The sequence below is a fragment of the Rhinopithecus roxellana genome, chromosome 17 (assembly GCF_007565055.1).
Source record: "Rhinopithecus roxellana isolate Shanxi Qingling chromosome 17, ASM756505v1, whole genome shotgun sequence".
NCBI classification, from domain to species: domain Eukaryota; kingdom Metazoa; phylum Chordata; class Mammalia; order Primates; family Cercopithecidae; genus Rhinopithecus; species Rhinopithecus roxellana.
In genome coordinates, this window is record NC_044565.1 from 62696197 (window position 1) to 62715250 (window position 19054).

Genomic DNA, 19054 nt, shown 5'->3' on the forward strand with positions numbered 1-19054 from the left:
TTTTCCTTAACAAGATTGTCTCCTCCTTCTTCATTCCCAGATATGGTTATAATCCTCATGTGGAGCCAAATACCTAATTGTAGATTAATGCAAGATCCTTTAATCTTGCTTCTCAATTCTAGTCATTCTCACTTCTAATCTGTCCTATAAACAGCAGCAAAAGCATCCCTCCTTAAATGTCATTTTCAAGGTCTCATTTCCCTGATAAGGAATCAACTAGATTTGCCTACTGCAACACTGTAGTTAAAAGGATGGGCTTCTGTGCTAGGAAGAAACGAAGAGAAAAGGGAACTCTAATACATTTTTAGTGGGAATGCAAATTAGCGTAGCCATTTGGAAAAGAGCATGGAGGTTCTTCAAAAAACTAAAAATAGAACTACTATGTATCTGATACGGCAATCCTACAAATATGCGTATGTCCAAAGGAAATGAAATCAGTATGTTGAAGAGATATGTGCACTCCAATATTTATGTGGCAGTATTCACAGTAAGTCAAGATATGAAATCAACCTAAGTGTCCATCAGCAGATATACGGATAAAGAAAATGTGGTATATATACACAATGAAATACCATACAGCCACAAAAAAGAATCAAATCTTTTCATTCATGGCAACATGGACAAACTTGGAGGGCATTATGCTAGGTGAAATAAGCCAGCCACAGGACAAATACTGCATATTCTCACTCAAGTGTAAACTAAAGAAGTTAATCTCATAGTAGACAGCAGAATAGTGGTTACTAGAGGCTGGGAAGGATGTGGGGAGGAGAGGATAGCCAGAGGTTGTTTAACAGATCCAAAAGTACAGCTAAATATGAGGATTTAGTTCTAGTGTTCCATAGCATTGTAGGTAACTATAATTAACAACAATTTATTTTCAAATAGCAAAATGAGTAGATTTTGAATGTTCCCAATACGAAGAAATGAAAAATGATTGACGTGATGAACATGCTAATTACTTTGATTTGATCACACACATTGTACACATGTATCAAAGTGTCACACTGTACCCCATAAATACATTCAATTATTACGCATCAGTTAAAAATAATAAAAGCAAAAACAAAACAAAACAAAACCAGCATGAGCTTTGGGGCCAGAAAAACCTTATTTAAGTCCTGGATTAAACACTACCTGCCTGTCCTTGGGCAAAGTCGATCTATAAACCTATTTCCTTATCATATATATTTCTTGTCTCAGTTGGTACACTGCAGTCATTCTAGCCTTTTCTCTCATATCCTGCATGCAAGCAAACACCAAGGTTTGCCAGTTTTTACTTCTTCTTCTTTTTTTTTTTTTTTTTTGGGACTGAGTCTCTTTCTGTCGCCCAGGCTGGAGAGCAGTGGCCCGATCTCACCTCGCTGCAAGCTCTGCCTCCCAGGTTCACGCCATTCTCCTGCCCCAGCCTCCCAAGTAGCTGGGGCTACAGGTGCCCGCCACCACGCCTGGCTAATTTTTAGTAGAGATGGGTTTTCATCATGTTAGCCAGGATGGTCTAGATTTCCTGACCTAGTGATCCACCCGCCTCGGCCTCCTAAAGTGCTGGGATTACAGGCGTGAGCCACCGCGCCCGGCCTTTACTTCTTAAATATTTCCAAAATCCATCCTTTCTTCATATTTTCCTTTACCAAAATTTCAATTCAGGTTCTCATTTAACTCTTTTGCTGGACTACTAAAATAGTTTCCCAAATAGCTTCTCCCTGTTTCTAGTCTTGTCCTCCTTTTCCTCCTTAAGTTTATCCTCTGTAGACCCACCACAGCAGTCTACCAAGTGTATGTCTAATCATGTCAATCTCTTACTTAAAACCCTTCACTAAATCCTCAATGCCCATAGGACAACATCCAACCTCCTAAACATAATATACAAAGTTTGCATCAGCTTTCACCTATTGTGTGAGTCTATTATAGGATCTGGTGAATGAGTTACTAAATGATGGTCCAATCAAGTGTTCATAGATTATATATGCCGTGTATTATGTATTATATATTACTATACAATCTACAGATAAACAAATTATGTTATATATATCATCTGTATATACAAGTATATAGATTATATATGTTAACTTTAGTTTCAACCTCAAGAAAAGACTTCAAAAATAAAATCCTTGGTAATAATATCTCATGTTCTCAGCAAAGGTAAATATTAGACAAAAAGGTAAATGTTAGCCAAAAAACTTTAAATTGATCTCAATGTGGGAGCAGACCAACTTAAATTAGCCGCAAATATTTACTGAGCTCTTACCATATGCCAACCTCTGTTCTAGGTACTAGAGATACAGCAGTGAATAAAATTTACAAAATAACTGTCCTCACTGAGTTTCATTCTATTGTGAGGGAGACAACAACACATGAAATTAAAAAGTAAATTTTACAGTACATTAGAAGGTGATAAGAGCTATGGAGAAAAATAAAGCAAAAACAGAGGCTTAGGTATGTGGAAGTGGAAGGGAAGCAAGTAAGGCAATTAGGAAAGGATTCACTGAAAAAGTGAGAGATATGAGCAAAGGTAAGAAAGGGATAAGGGAGAGAGTCAAGAGAATGATAAATGGAGGAAGAGTGATTCTGGCAAGGGGAGGTAGACAGACCTTAAAGCAAGAGCATAACTGCTTTTTGAGAAACATGAATGAGGTGAGCATGGCTAGAACCAGGGGATGGGGGAGTAAGTGATGAGGTCAGAGAGATAATGGGAGGCTATACCATGTAAGGTCTTAAAAGTCATTGTAAGGACTAAGTCCCAGTGACTAAGGCAGTTACTGGAGGATTAACAACAGAAGGATGACAGGATTAGACTTTTATTCTAAGATTTCCTCTATGAAGAGTAAGTATAATCTTTCTCATCTTAGTAATCTGGTATCTGAATGTCCACTTGTTAACTGTATGTTTTCATTTGGATATCCCATTGTCACCTCAAATTAAACATGTATAAAAATGATATACTTTTAAATTTCAGATTTCTGTTAATGATAAATAAGATGAACTGCATTACAGATTAATGTCTTAAAAAACAATTTATTAAACCTTCTATGGGGGCGACTGGAGAAGAAGGAACACACAATAAGGAAAATATAGACGCCTAGCTAGCCTTTGCAAAATTTACAATTTAAGGTGAACAACCCCAATGCAAGGCAAATATAACAGACTTGCAACAACTACCACAAAACAAAGTCAGAAGACCAACATGGTTTTGCTACCATCCATTCTAAAACTCAAACACAAAATAAAAATAATTGGCTCGTTGTATTACTGGAACAAACAAAATATACACCTTGTTTCCCTGTAGAAATTCACAGAAGCATAAATAAGATTAACCAAAGATCACAGAAGTAAAGAAGTCATTTAATTTCATATAAATTAAATGCATTTTAAAATTTAGTAATCTAAAAATGAAATAATGCAAAAAATTTGTAATAATGAAGCATCAATTCTAAACTTTTCTACAAAAGTAGAAACAAAAGAGAGAAGAAAATGCTAAACAAGGAAGTTGAAAGACATGACTTTAGAATTTGCCCAATTCAAAAGAAAAGAGTTAGCTGATGCTTACTTCATGTTCAGGTACCATTTCTTGTTTCCTTAGCTGCTCATCTTTTCGGCCTCCAATGAAATTAGGTTATGTCCATCTAAGAATTTATCCATCTGAAATTCTACTTGTTCTCAAAATAATCCTGGGCCTATGTTTTTTATTATAATGTGCTATAAGTTACAATTCTTTTGTCTCCCTTTCAGGATTGTGAACTCAAAGCCAGTTACTACATCTTTTTATTGTATATCCAACATCTAACATAATACCTAAAGGATAGAGAAACTAAATAAATAGGTGATGAATTAAAAACAATTAACCTATCTTACTAATACAACATTTAAGATTTCTAAAACAAAGATATTTAAGTTTGTATGGTTAAATATTTTCTGAAATATTTTTTAAAATCTTTGAAGTTATTTCTTATAATTGAAAAACTGAACTTTCTTGAAATCCTTATTGTCTTATTTTCAATGGGGAAAAAAACAGCAAACTGCCTTCTTGGTCTAGAAATTAGGGAGTATTCTAATTTTGAAAAAGTAAAGATCTATTTTGTAAAAAAAAAAAAAAAAAAAAAACAACCTGTGATATTTCACAGTACTACAGACCCAAGCCATGCTGCAGTTATATGATCTGAATAATACAATCTCACATATTGAATAATTTTGAGTAATAAATATATCTGGATCTAAAGCAAGATTCCCATACGGTGCTACCCTTAGACTACTAGCTGGAGATTCACAACTGCTATATCTGAGATTCTGGGGCTAGGGAGAACAAACAACAAACAACTCAACAGCAGCCAGACAGGCTGGCCTACTGAAGTAAGAGCCAAAAGCTGAAGAGCTATGAGACAGTCACCCACAATTTGCTGATAGTATGATTCTGGTATTAACTGCTTCCTGTTTACAAAACAAATAAACAGGGCAATGTAAAACTTCTGAAGAGGAAAAACTATTATGTTGTATTTATGTGGAATGGCTTTATATTTGGCAGTTAGGGTACTTAAATAAGGATCATTAAGAAAATAAAATGCTGGTTTCAGGAAACCAATTTACATATCGCTGTTTAAAAAGAGGTACGGTTTCTAAGTAAAAGTACCCTTGTTGATTTAAAAAGAGTTGCTAAATTATAGCCAATCTTATGCAATCTCTAGAGAGTAGTTTTAGGAACTAGAAACTACATCTATCTCTGCTCAAACATACCAGACTAAACCAAACAGGTGAAGGCTAAAGAAATAGAACAGTGCCTTATAATTCAGTTGAATTTAAATTTCTACACAAGAAATCTGTCATTCATTTCTTGGATTTAGCTGAGAACTGCATAATTTTAAAAAGTCCCTGCCAATTAGTTAATAAACGTTTCTAATAATACATTTTAAAATGTTTAGCAGGCAATTAGCACAAAGAAGCATTTATATATAGTGAGAAGGATACTTTGAGAGCTAAATATCTCGAAGTCAATAGTTGTATGAAGGGCATCTCACAGGAAAAACATGATAAATAAAGATCTAAACTAGGTAATTTCCATAAAAAAATGTTTCTCAAACTGGAGTCCTAAGACATATAAGGGTCTTTGAAACAAGTTTACATTTTAGCTTTTCATTTCAATGACAACCAAAATCTTTCTCATGTGTTAAGGAAGGATAGGGACTTTAGGATTTTCACTGCCTTTTTAATAACTGAATAATATTCCATTGTTTGGAGATGCCATATTTTGTTTATCCATTCACCAGTGGATGGATATTTAGGTAGTTTTCATTTTTGAATATTATCAATAATGTTGCTGTGAACATTTATGTACAAGTTTTTATGTGGCCATATTTTTAATTCTTGAGTATTTAACTAGGAGTGGAACTGTTGGGTTATACAGTAACTCTTTAACTTTTTGAGGAATTGTCAAAACCAGTTTTCCATAGTAACTACATAGTAACTACACCATTTGAAACTCCCACCAGTAATGTACAGGGGTTCCAGTCTTCCACAACCTCGCCAAATAGAGTTATTTCCTGCCTTTAAAAAAATTACAGCCATCCTAGAGGGTGTGAAATGGTATCTCATTATGGTTTTGATTTCTATTTCCCTAATCGCTAATGACACGAAGCATCTTTTCTTGCACTCTTTGGTCATTTGTATGTCTTATTTGGAGACGTGTCTATTCAGTTCCTTTGCCTATTTTTTAAAAATTAAATTTTACTGTGTATATTTAAGACATACAACATGATATCATGAGATGTGGATATGTAGTAAAATGGTTATTATATATTATAATGGTTATTATATATTATTGTAAATGAACAAATCAAATGCACATATCCATCATCTCCTATAGTTACCCATTTTTTCCCACTATGACAATGTTTTATTCTCTATCTCTGTATATTTGACTTTGTTTTCAAAGACGCCTCATGTAAATGAGATTATGTAATATTCTTTCTGTGTCTGACTTATTACACTTAGCAAAATGTCCTCCAGGCTCACCTATGTTGTGGCAAATGGCAGGATCTCCTCCTTTTTAATGGCTGAATAATAATTCATTGTATATATATGCTACAACTTCTTTATCTGTTTGTCCACTGACCAACTCCTAAGTTGTTTCCATGTCTCAGCTCTTGTGAATAATGCTGCAATGAACATGGACGTGCAGACAGCTTTATGAGCTGATTTCATCTCTTTTGGGTATACACCCAGAAAAGGTATTGCTGGGTCATATGTTAATTTTCTTAGGAGTATCTATACTGTTTTTCATAATGGCTGCTCCATTCTAAGTTCCCACCAAAAGTGTACATTTTCTCAACACCTTTGCCAACACTTGTTATCTTTTGTCTTTTTGATACAGGTTGAACATCCCAAATCTAAAAATCCCAAATCTAAAATGCTCCAAAATCCAAACATTTTTGAATGCCAACATAATACTCAAAGGATATGCTCATTGGAGCATTTTGCATTTCAGATTTTGGTTGCTCAACTGGTAAGTATAATGCAAATATTCTAAAATCCATAAAAATCCAAAATATGAAACAATCTCGGTCCCCCAAACATTTTTGATAAGGGATACTCAACTTGTAACAGCTATCCTAATAGCTGATAGATGTGAGGTGATATAGCAGCTTTTACTTGCATTTCCTTGATCATTTTATGATGTTGAGCACCTTTCACATACCTGTTGGCCATTTTTATGTCGTCCTTGAAGAAATATCTTTTCGGGTCCTTTGCCTGATCTTTATTTGGGTTATATGTTTTCTTGCTATTGAGTTGTAGGATTTTGGGTTGGGTTTAACTTGTCTTTTTATTGAGTCATAAGAGTGCTTTACATTCGGGATATTAGACCCCTATCAGATACATGACTTACAGATTATTTTCTCCAATTCTGTGGTTTCTCTTTTCATTTTCTTTATAGTATTCTTTAATGAACAAAAGTTTTTAATTTTAATGAAGTCCAACTTACCTACTTTTTCTTCTTGAATAGGTCCAATGTCTGGTCCCTTTAGGGACAGATACTACTGATTGCTATTTTTCCTGTATATGGGCCATGCATTTTTATTTCTTCGCATGCCTCCTAATTTTTGTTGAATGCTAGATATTTTGAAGCTAATGAATGGGTAGTGATTTCCTGAAATCCCTGGGAACAAAAATTCTCTCAAAATCTACAACGCCAGGGGCCCAAATTGAGATGGTAGTTATCCTTGGCCCAGAAAAGAGACCCTTCTCCCCTAAATTTCTACCATAAATCACCTGCCAAAGTCTTAACTATTATGGCCAAGAATAAAAAGCAAAATCAAATAAATGGATTCAAAGCAATCACTGAATTCTTAAAAATCAAAACACCATTTAATCTTATTTCATTAATTCTATAAAATACTAGATTTTTCTTAAAGTGCTTTTTGTAAAAGAGAACATTGTGCAGTCTTTTAAATTTATTATGCTAATAATAAAGACATTATCAAGGATTTGGTAATGTAACCTCTAAATGCATCTTAAAGTTTGAAACAATATATTTAATACGTTTGTATTTACCATTAAAAACTTATTCCACAGATAAAGAGACAATGCCCTTTTTCTTTGCATTAATTTTTTCTAAATACAAAGTTTGAAAAAAAGTTTATTTTGTTTTCTATTAACAAATACATAAAAAAAGGAAAACCAAATTCGTTTTAAAATCCAGTATTTTCCTCATATTGGCTTCATTTAAAATTTAATTTTAAGATGAAGAATAAACATTTGCCTTATTAAAATAGTCCTAGTATACTCATGACTGAGGAAAAATAGCATTGTAACACATATTTGTGGAAGCTATCTTATTAGAACAAATTAGCAAAATAACTCAATATTTCCTTATGAAACTATGAGTCCAGTTATCTTAGAGTGACATAGAGTTATGCAGGTATACTGCACATGTCTTCCAAAATCCACTTTAATTTGTGTTGGTATTTCTTGAGGAAAAATCAGTCTTCCTAACTATAGCTATCTTTAGCTGGTATAAACAAGAATATAAGTACTTAATATTTACTTGCAGGTGTACAGAAGAGTTTTATAAGAGTTTAGCAGAAGTAGCCTTAAAAAAGAAAATGATGATTATTTTGCTTTGTCATTTGCACAGACAAAACTGAGTGATAAAAATTTCAGTGTTGCTAGGTGCAGTAACATGTATCTATAATCCCAACTACTCAGGAGGCTGAGGTGGGAGAACTGTTTGAGCCAGGAATTCAAGTGTGGTCTTGGCTACACAGACAATGTCTCTTTAAAAAAAAAAAAATTAAATAAAAAAATTAAAAAAATTTTTAATGTCTGTCTCTTTTTACCAACCTCTTTCAGAGATTCAGATAATAGTGGGCAGAAAAATAGCTAGAAGCCAGAATCAAAAGAGAATGAAGATCTGCATTAGATACAGATAATCCACAAATGATTATCCAAAACCAAATAACCACATTTATACATAAAATTACTCCAATATCTAAAATAAAGAATTCAGCCCCAGATCAGAAGCTGATGAATTTTGATCAACTATTTTAGAAACTCATTTCAGAATACAGTATAAATATATATATCTACACCAATAAAAGAAAAATAAATACACTAAAGTTTGTTCTTTAATGGTATATGGCAGAAGTACCAAAGTCATAGAGCCAAATGGCTCAAAATAATTTACCAAAACAATGGAATTACATTTTAAGGGTGGTATAAAATGATCAAGTCAGGCAAACCTCCAGTTAACTTCAGGGTCACCCTCCCAACCTGAAAGGGAAAGGGCACAGATAAAATTACAATACGAGGGCCGGGTGTGGTGGCTCACGCCTGTAATCCCAGCGCTTTGGGAGGCTGAGGAGGGTGGATCATGAGGTCAGGAATTCGAGATCAGCCTGGCCAACATGGTGAAACCCCATCTCTACTAAAAATACAAAAATTAGCCAGGTGTGGTGGTGGATGCCTGTAATCCCAGCTACTAGGGAGGCTGAGGGAGAGAACTGCTTGAACCCAGGAGGCAGCGGATGCAGTGAGCTCAGATTGCATCACTGCACTCCAGCCTGGACGACAGAGTGAGATTTCGTCTCAAAACAAAACAAAAAAAAAATCGCAATTTGAGCCAATCTTCATTGACCACATTTATAGAAAAGATATGCATTTTGTAAAGTCCAGCTTAAAACCTAAGTCATCTTACTTGATTCATTTATATTTGGCATTATTTTATTGATATCCATTGAAAAATGAAAAAAAAAAAAAAACCCACGCATTTCATGTAAATGGCTGGTTAAATAGCATCAATATCCTCTTAATGCTAACACTAAATGTGGCTAGCTATATTCCTTCAGTTGCAATAACCAGCTAAAGACTAACTTGGAACAAGCGAAACTCAAATTCCATTTTCCAGGGTTCTCAATAGAAAAATAATTATGAAAACAGAGTAATAACAATAAAAATAATGCTTATACATTTTAAACTAGAGATGCAGACTTTTAAATTTTTAAATTAAGGACCCCTGCAATTGTCACCCAGTAAAGTACTTCTCAAATATTTAGACTATAGGCCACTTTAGTGGTATAAACATGCTTGCCCTTCCAGTTGCTACTTTCACGTTATAAAGTCCATAGTAACAAATAATTTGAGAGAAACAAAATAAAAAGTTTATAAGTTAAAATATAAGCCCATTAATATTCATCTAACTAAAGGATGTGACAATATTAAATATATATTGAATATGTACTATATGTTTTATATGCATTAATTCACTTATTCCTCACAACTGCCCTATGAAGTATATATTATTTCCATTTTGACAGTTTTATCATACTAATAAACTATGCTCTGATGATGATGATGATGATGATAATGAATACTAACACTTATATAAGATTTACTATACGCCAATCACTGTTCTAAGCACCTAACCTATGTTAATTAATTCCCTCATAAACCTTACTAACTCATTTACTCATAAACATCAGGTAGGTAATATTATAATCCATTTTAGTGATGAGAAAACCGAGGCATGGACAAGTTACTTAATCTGCCCAACCACTTAAATGGTAGAGGAAGAACTACGTCTTAGGTAATCTGGTTCCAGAATTTGTATACACTTTAAGTTATATCACTAACCTATAGTCACATAACTAATAAATAGAAAAGCCATCAATATAGCCCCAATCTTTTGGCTTGGCCTCCACATCAAAACATTTCCCTAATATACCCAGTAAGAGACTTACAGAAAAGGTGACATTAAAACATACCACATCTAAAAACTAGGTAGTATATAAGGTACTCAAACATATAAACAAAGAATCTTTTCTATTCTTAGTCCAAACATCACATGAAAATAAAATTATTCCTATAGCTAATCGTGACTTATCTTCTATGGTATGCTATAACATAAAACCAATTATTTCTTATAAGATGTCAAGGACTTTAAAATAAAATGCACTGTTCCATCAAAATCAAAAGTTCTGCTTTTGCAAACCCTAATTTTTGTTCCAAAGTTTATAAATCTTGGATTCTAAAATTTTATATATATATATATCTATATATCTATCTATCTCTGTGTGTGTGTATAATTCTTTTCAGTAACATCTAAATTATCTTAGTGAGTCTACTTTCTAGAATTTTCCTTGTTCCAATAGACTGTATCCTGAAAACTCTTTGTAGGCTTTGTTATTTAAGATAACCTTCTCAGTAAAAAAAAAAAAAAAGAAAAATCCATGAATCTCCATCTCATACCACAGTCTTTTTAGGAAAGAAATAGGTGGAAACAGACAATCCTGAAATGATGACCACCGTACAAAATAGCTGGCCTGTACTCTTCTCCAACATTATTATCATGGAAGGTCCTATTATGAAAAACAAATAAAAGCTAATAAACTATTCCAGGTTAAAGGAAACCAAACAAATGTGATAACTGTGCAATTTCTGATTGTGAATCAGACCAACTGTAAAATTTTAATGTGAACTACATATTAGATAACAGCAATGTTTCTTGAATTGATTATTATATTGTGGTTAAGTAGGAAATATTTTAGAGTGAAGGATCATGATTGTCTACAACTTTTTCTCAAATGTTCATCATCATCACCGTAATGGTAAAGGGGGAAGGGGAAAAGGAAAAGTAAATACAGAGAGAGATAAAGCAAATTCCATAAAATGTTTATAAATGGTGAAACTGGGCAATGGGCATGCAGATGTTCAGTCTAGCAATTTTGTAACTATTTGGTACATGTGCAATTGTTTTTAATGTTAAGAAGAAATAGAAAAGATTAAAAATGTCATTATAATGAGGAAAATATGACTTCAGAGTCACTCAGTGAACAGTGAGGAAAGACAGACACCAAGCTAACGTTCAGTCACTGCATTATTCTATCAATTTTCTCCCCCTTTCTCTTTCATAAGGTCGAGGTACTAACGTTCCTTTCCTGAAAACTCTTAAAGACATGGCTCTCCTACTTAATTAAAATTTCTCTTTATGATAATACATCCTACTCCGCAAAACTTTCTTTTTTAATCAGAATACTTAATTCATTTATTGCTTCTTAGGGAGAAACAACAGTCTGATTGGAAACAACAGAAAACATAAATTAATACAGGTTGAACATCCCAAGTCCAAAATCCGATACACTCCACAATCTGAAGCTTTTTGAGCACCAATATGATTCTCAAAGGAAATGCTCACAGGAGCATGTAGGATTTCAGATTTCGGATGCTCAGCTGATAAGTATACTGCAAATATTTTAAAATCCAAAATATGGAACACTTCTAGCACCAAGCATTTCAGATACAGGGCACTCAACGTGTAAATACAAATGTATCATCAGTTAATAAAAGCCAGTAACCGAGAGTTGTGTTTGCTCTAGAAACTGATGAAAAAAATATTTTTTTTTTTTTTTTTTTTGAGAGGAGTCTCGCTCTGTCACCCAGGCTGGAGTGCAGTGGCTTAATCTCGGCTCACTGCTAGCTCCGCCTCCCAGGTTCACACCATTCTCCTGCCTCAGCCTCCCAAGTAGCTGGGACTACAGGTGCCTGCCACCATACCGGGGTTTTTTTTTTTTTTTTTTTTTTTTTGTATTTTTAGTGGAGACGGGGTTTCACCGTGTTAGCCAGGACGGTCTCAATCTCCTGACCTCATGATCCGGCCGTCTCAGCATCCCTTGAAGTGCTGGGATTACAGGCGTGAGCCACCGCGCCCAGCCAAAACTGATGAAATTTTAAAGAGGCAGAGATAGTAAGATTAGATGAATACCTTCTTAAATAATTTTGTACCTCTAGTCCTTGCTTTAAAGCTCTCTGCCAACTTCCAAACTCACTGTTAATTCCAAACACAGGCATTGTTGGCCAACTAAATTTTATTGCCTTTAACTTCAATGATCTATAAAACCCCACGCTCTTAGGTTGACAGGTATCACTTTCCATGGTGACAACTGTCTCCTCCTTTAAACGTGAATGGGCGTGCAGCTGGGGCACAGGGATGAAGAGGATTTCTGGGGTGGTGGTACTGTTCTACTTCTTAATCCAGACAATGTTTACACAAATATGTTCAGTATATAATAAATAAAAAGTTATATGCTTATAATTTTTTATTTTTATCTATGTATAATTCAATTAAAAGTCTATTAATTAACACATTTTCTCCTGGAAGTTTTCCCTTACTGATTTATCAGTTTCTGATCCCTCTTCAACTCTTTTATCTACTGTCTTGGCTTGATGCATGTTAATTTTTCTACTGCTCCCATTAGCATGTTCATGGATATACTGGTTCTATTCAGCTAGCTCACAAACTCTAAAACAGTAACAATGTAAAAATGCCCATATGGACACTATATATACATAAATTACAAAGGTATATATTATATGGGTATACCTATAATTACCTACATATTATACAGGTATACTTATAATTACATAGGTATATATGATATAATTTTATGCATATATGTACAAAATTAACTGGATATACGTTAGAAATATATGAAGCAAATCTGGAGATGGTTTACTACAGTTTTTCTGCTGCCATTTTCAATTCACTAAGGACTTTGAGGGTCTCATCATAAGTGATTTCAACATACACTAAAATAGCTCATAAAGTGTACTCTAGAACTTTCCTATCATTTTCACTTAGGAATGTCAGCACCTGTTTTACACTAACCTTGAAGCATCCCAGATCAAACACATATTTCCATAAAAGATAACAGTCAACAGATAATCATTTTCCTTCCATACTTTTGCAGAGACAAAGCTCTATAAAAATAGAACTACAATTCCTACCTGGGAGACTTCTTTGTTCATAATGAATCCTCAAAACAGATATGGTCAAATCTTGTGTTCCAGAGGGTAGCTTCCTGGGGAATGGGACAATGATGTTTTCCAGAGATGGCTCTAGTCTCTTCACTCTCACCTCATTTAAGGCCAATTATATAAACAACTAGAATAAAAAGACAAAAATAAAAGCAGAAGGGATGTTAGATTGCCATTTTATTCTCCAATAAATAATAAAGGTCAGATATGCTAGAAAAAGAAAAAAATGCAACTTTCAGAGTGAAATGAAAAATATTTCCAAAAGACAATGGATAAAGATCTCATTTTACAGCTTAAGTCCTTTCTGGTGATTAAATACTCCTATTTGAGAATGATGCTTAGGTAAAACATAATTACATTCTACCCTTAAACTTCTGAAAGACTCATTTATATGTCTTTTAAAAGTTGTTTCTGGCTGCATTTGTATATATATCCTTTTTCCTACTTAAAAATTCTGATTTTTTCATATTTTCAGTTATCACATAATTCTTTAGTTATGTAACACTCCTATAATATTTTATCTTCAAATTTCTAACTGAAAAAGTTTACAAACATTTTATATTTGTAATACTTCAAAAAGATGGTAGTTGACTTCTGGTTCTAGTAATGATGAACTACCTTATATCGAACTAATTTGCCCACAGATAACAGTTATAAACTCTGGACAAAATATAAAAAAACAACTGTTTGAAGAAATTGGAAAGTGACCAAAGCAGACAGAAATTGTAAGGGTTCTGACCACTGAAAGAAAGGAATTATATTGAGTGAGATACACACTTATGAGACTCTCCTGGAAGGGAACTCTTCCCAGCACTCCCACTTAAGCTCAGAGAGGCTAGGTTTAAAGGAGAAAACCACAGTCTAATTGGCTTGAGGCATTAAAGAACGTAAATCAGAGCTAAAAGAAAGTTGGAAACTGAGTAGACTAGATTACAGATCTTACTTGAATTTTGCCAGTTTTTGCACGCACTCATTTTTTGTATGTCTTTTTTACAATTCTATGACATTTTAGCACATGTACAGATTCACAAAACTATATCACAATCGAGATTCACTGCTCCATCACCACAGGTGAATTGTTTCATGCTGTTTATAATCACATCCCCCTTCCCCTTTCCTTAACTCTTGACAACTGCAATCTGTTCCCTATTTCTATAATTTTTGTCACTTTGAGAATACTACATAAATTGAATCATATAGCATGGAATCTTTTCAAGTTGGCTTTTCTAAATTTATTTTATTTATTATTTTTATTATACTTTAAGTTCTAGGGTACATGTTCACTCAGCATAATGCCCTTGAGATCCAACCAGTTTGGTGCATGTATCAATAGTTCATTCCTTTTTATTGCTCCATGGTACAGTGATGCCACAGTTTTTTTTCACTATTTGTCCTGTAAAGTGCATTTGGGTTGTGTTTAGTTTTTGGTTATTATAAATAAAGCTGCTATGAGTATTTGTGTACAGGCTTTTGTAAAAACATTTGTTTTCATTTCAATGCCCGGGACTGTAATTGCTGAGTTGTATAGTTAAGTGTATGTTTACTAGCCAGTAATTTAGCTGTCTACTAGAAGATAAATCAATACTCTTCAAAAAGAGTTAACAATCCACAATGTCATCCACAACATCCAGTATGCAATAAAAACTTACTAAACATGCAAAGAGGCTAGAAAATGTAACTCCAGATCAGGAGAAAAGGTGGTCAACAGTAGCACACCACAAGTTGATTTAGGTGTTGGCAATACCTAACAAAGATGTGAAAGTAGCTATTATAAATATGTTTAAAGATTATATATATATATATATATATATATAAAGGGTAAACACATGAGAAATACTGGCAGCATATGGAAACTGAGAAAGAAATAAACGGAAATTCAAGAGCTAGATCATTCAATAGCAAATTTCAAGATTCACTGGCCAGACTTAACAACAGTAGATTTGTGACAGCAGAAAAACAAGTCAGTGAACTTGAAATGAAAATAATACCCAGTCTGAAGAAGAAAGAGAAAAGAAACCACACAACCACACATACCCCTTCTGTAATCTGGGGAAAACACACACACACACACACACACACACACACACACACACACACACACACGCCTTCTGTAATCTGTTGGCAATACCAATGAGAGGACAAAGATACTGGGGCAGAAATAGTACTATGCGGAAATAATGATTGAAAATTTTCAAAATTTGGTGAAAAATAAACTGTCAGATCCAGTGTGTCTCAATAAATCCCACTCAGAATAAATACAGAGACATCAACTCTGGCAAAGTCGAGTCAAACCACTAAAAAAAAATTAACATAAAATTTTGAAACTCGCTTGGTCAAGGTAGCACATCAAATACAAGAAAACAAAGATATAAATGGTAACTGATTTCTCATTGGTAACAACAGAGGCAAGAAGATAATGGAATAATTTCTTCCATTAAAATACTGAAGGCGGGTAGCCCTATCAACTCACAATTCTATATCCAGCAAAAATATCCTTCAAAAAACTGAAGGCAAAATTAAAAACACTTTAACATAACCAAACATAATCTGTTGTAAGATTAATATATAAGAAATACTAAAGGAACTTTTTCAGGCTAAAGAGAAATGATGCTAGGTAAAGTCAGATCTACAAAACAGAAGCAAAAGCATCAGAAATCATAAATACGAGGGTAAATAAAAAGGACTATGTATTTTTTATTCTTTAAAAGATGTACATATTCTTTCTTTAAAAGATAAGTGATTATATAAAAATATATTAAAAATATAAAATATTGTGGTGTTTGTAATGTATTAAATGTTAATCATATTCCAATAATGACACAAAGGATGGGAAGGCATAAATGCAATTATACTGTTGCAAGTCTCTTAAATTTCACATAAAGTATTACAACATTAACTATAAATAAATTTATAAATTAAGGATATATATTTTAATTCCGAGAGCAGCCACTTAAAAATTATAAAAGAGTAGTGCTCAAAAGGTTATAAGGAATTTGAAAATATAAGAAAGTATAGCTAAAAAGTTAACAGGAATTATCAGTACTCTACTAAAAAATATTTGGTTAACCCAAAAGAGGGCACGAAAGTAGGAAAAGAAGAACAAGGAACAAATGGTATCTTAAACCCAACCATATTAATTACATTAAATATAAAATAACTAAACATTACAATTAAAAGATGGAAACTAGAGAAAAAGCAAACCCACACCATAAGCTGTCAATAAGAGATATAGTTTAAATACAAAGATACAAATAGGTTGAAAGTTTAAAAAATGGAAAAGAATATATTACACAAACAGCAAACATAAGAAAGCAATATAAATATCAGCAAAAGTAGACTTCAGGACTAGGAATGTAACTAAAGATAAAAAGGGAAGTTTCATAAAAGAGTCAATGCATCAGGAAGACAGAATCATCATTTTAAAGAAATTTTTAATTGTTTTAGAGATGGGGTCTTGCCCAGGCTGGTCTTGAGCTCCCAGGCTTAAGTGATCCTCCTACTGTGGCCTCCCAAAGTGCTAGGATTATAGGTGTGAGCCACCACGCCCAGCCAGAATCATAAGTTATGCAAATAATAACAGAGCTTCAAAATAAATGAAGCATAAACTAACAGAACTTAAAAGAGAAATAGAAAAATCCATACGTATCATTGAAGATTTTAACATTCCTCTCTCAATAATAGATGAAACAACTAGATTTTTAAAAACCAGTAAGGAAACAGGAGATTTGAAGAACAGTGATAACTAGCTTGTCCTAAATGAACATTCATAGAACAGTACATCCAACAACTGGCAAATGTACATTTATTTGCAAGTGCACATGAAACTATTACTCAACATGAAACAAATGGTGAACCATTTTTTATATAACACATTTCTAAAGACTGAAATCTTAAAGGGTATGTTCTCTCACTACTATGGAATTAGAAACCATTAACATATCCAGAAAAGTCTTAAATAGGTAGAACTTTGACAACATACCTGTTAATGACCTACAGTGAAAGAAGAAAATGCAATGGAAATTAGAAAACAAGTGAAACTGAAATAAAGTAAACAAATGACATCAACATTAGTTGAATCTAGATATATATAAGAATAGACTATTATCAAGTGGTATACCTAAGGATTTAAAATTCAAAAACCAATCTTCTGACGGAGATTAATATCCAGAATATACAAGGAACTCAACAGCAACAACAACAATGATCTGATTTAAAAAATGGGCAAATAATCTGAACAGGCATTTCTCAAAAGACATACAAATGGCCAAAAGAAGTCATACAAATATATGAAAACATGTTCAACATCATTAATCATCAGGGAGATACAAATCAAAACCACAATGAGGTAATCATCTCATCCCAGTTAGGATGATAGCTATTATCAAAAAGACAAAAAATAACAAATGCTGATGAGGATGTGGAGAAAAGAGAACTCTTAAAACACTGTTGATGGGAATGTAAACCAGTAGAACCACCATGGAGAACAGTATGGAGGTTCCTCAAAAGAAAAGAAACTACAAATAGAACTACCATATAATACAGCAATCCCACTACTTGGCATTTAGCCAAAGAAAAGGAAATCAGTATATCGAAGAGACATCTGCACTACCATGTTGACTGCAACACTATTTACAATAGCTAAGATATGGAATCAACCTGGGTGTCTAACAACAGATGAATGGATAAAGAAAATGTAGCATAGATACATAATTGAGTACTATTCAGCCATAAAAAAGAATGAAATCCTGCTATTCATGGCAATGTGACTGGAATTGGAAGAAATAAGCCAGCAACAGAAAATTAAGCATCACATGTTCTCACTCCTATGTGGAAGCTTAAAAAAAAAAAGTTGATCTCATAGAAATAAAAGTGGAATATAAGATACTAGAGGCTGGGAAGCGTAGGGGGAAGAGGGATAGGGATAGAGAGAGATTTGTTGAAGGATACAAAATTATAGCTAGATAGGAGGAATAAGTCCTAGTGTTCTATACCACTGTTGGATAACTACAGTAAACAATATATTGTGTAGTTTTGGCCGGGTGCAGTGGCTCACGCCTGTAATCCCAGCACTTTGGGAGGCCGAGGCAGGTGGATCACCTGAGGTCAGGAGTTCAAGATCAGCCTGACCAACATGGAGAAACCCCGTCTTTACTAAAAAATACAAAATTAGCCACACATGGTGGCGTACGCCTGTAATTCCAGCTACTTGGGAGGCTGAGGCAAGAGAATGGCTTGAACCGGAAGGTGGAGGTAGCGGTGAGCCGAGATCACGCCATTGCACTCCAGCCTGGACAACAGCAAAACTCCACCTCAAAAAAAACAAAACAAAACAGAAAACCCCAATATATTGTATAGTTTCGAAGAGCTAAAAGTAAGATAATGAATGCGTGCAACATAAAGAAATGATAAATGTGTGAGATGATGGATAGGCTATTAATAATTACCCTGAGCTCATCACCATACATTATATGAATCAGACATCACTATCTAGCCCATAAATATGTACAATTATTATTTGTAAATTTAAAAATTAACATAAAAAATTTAAATCTAAACAATTTACCATATTAACAGAATCTTAAAAAAAATCCCAATGAATGCGGAAAAAGCATCTGAGAAAAATCAGCACCCATTCATGATAAAACTCTCAGTAAGCTGAAAGTTAAAAGTTATTCCTTCAATCTGATAAGGAGGATAAATGAAAAACCTACAGCTAGTACTTTATACAATGGTAAAATATTGCAAGTTCTCATAATACTGT

The 19054-nt window shown here is 33.6% G+C and overlaps 1 protein-coding gene across 1 annotated transcript in view; it reads right to left on the reverse strand.

Moving 5' to 3' along the window:
- The window catches only part of NCOA1 (nuclear receptor coactivator 1), a 159229-nt gene that overhangs the window by 120850 nt on the left and 19325 nt on the right, over window positions 1-19054 (reverse strand). Inside the window, exon 2 of the mRNA XM_030920913.1 lies at window positions 13264-13420. The gene's annotated coding sequence lies outside the window, so the exon portion shown is untranslated. The remainder of the gene's footprint in view (window positions 1-13263; window positions 13421-19054) is intronic.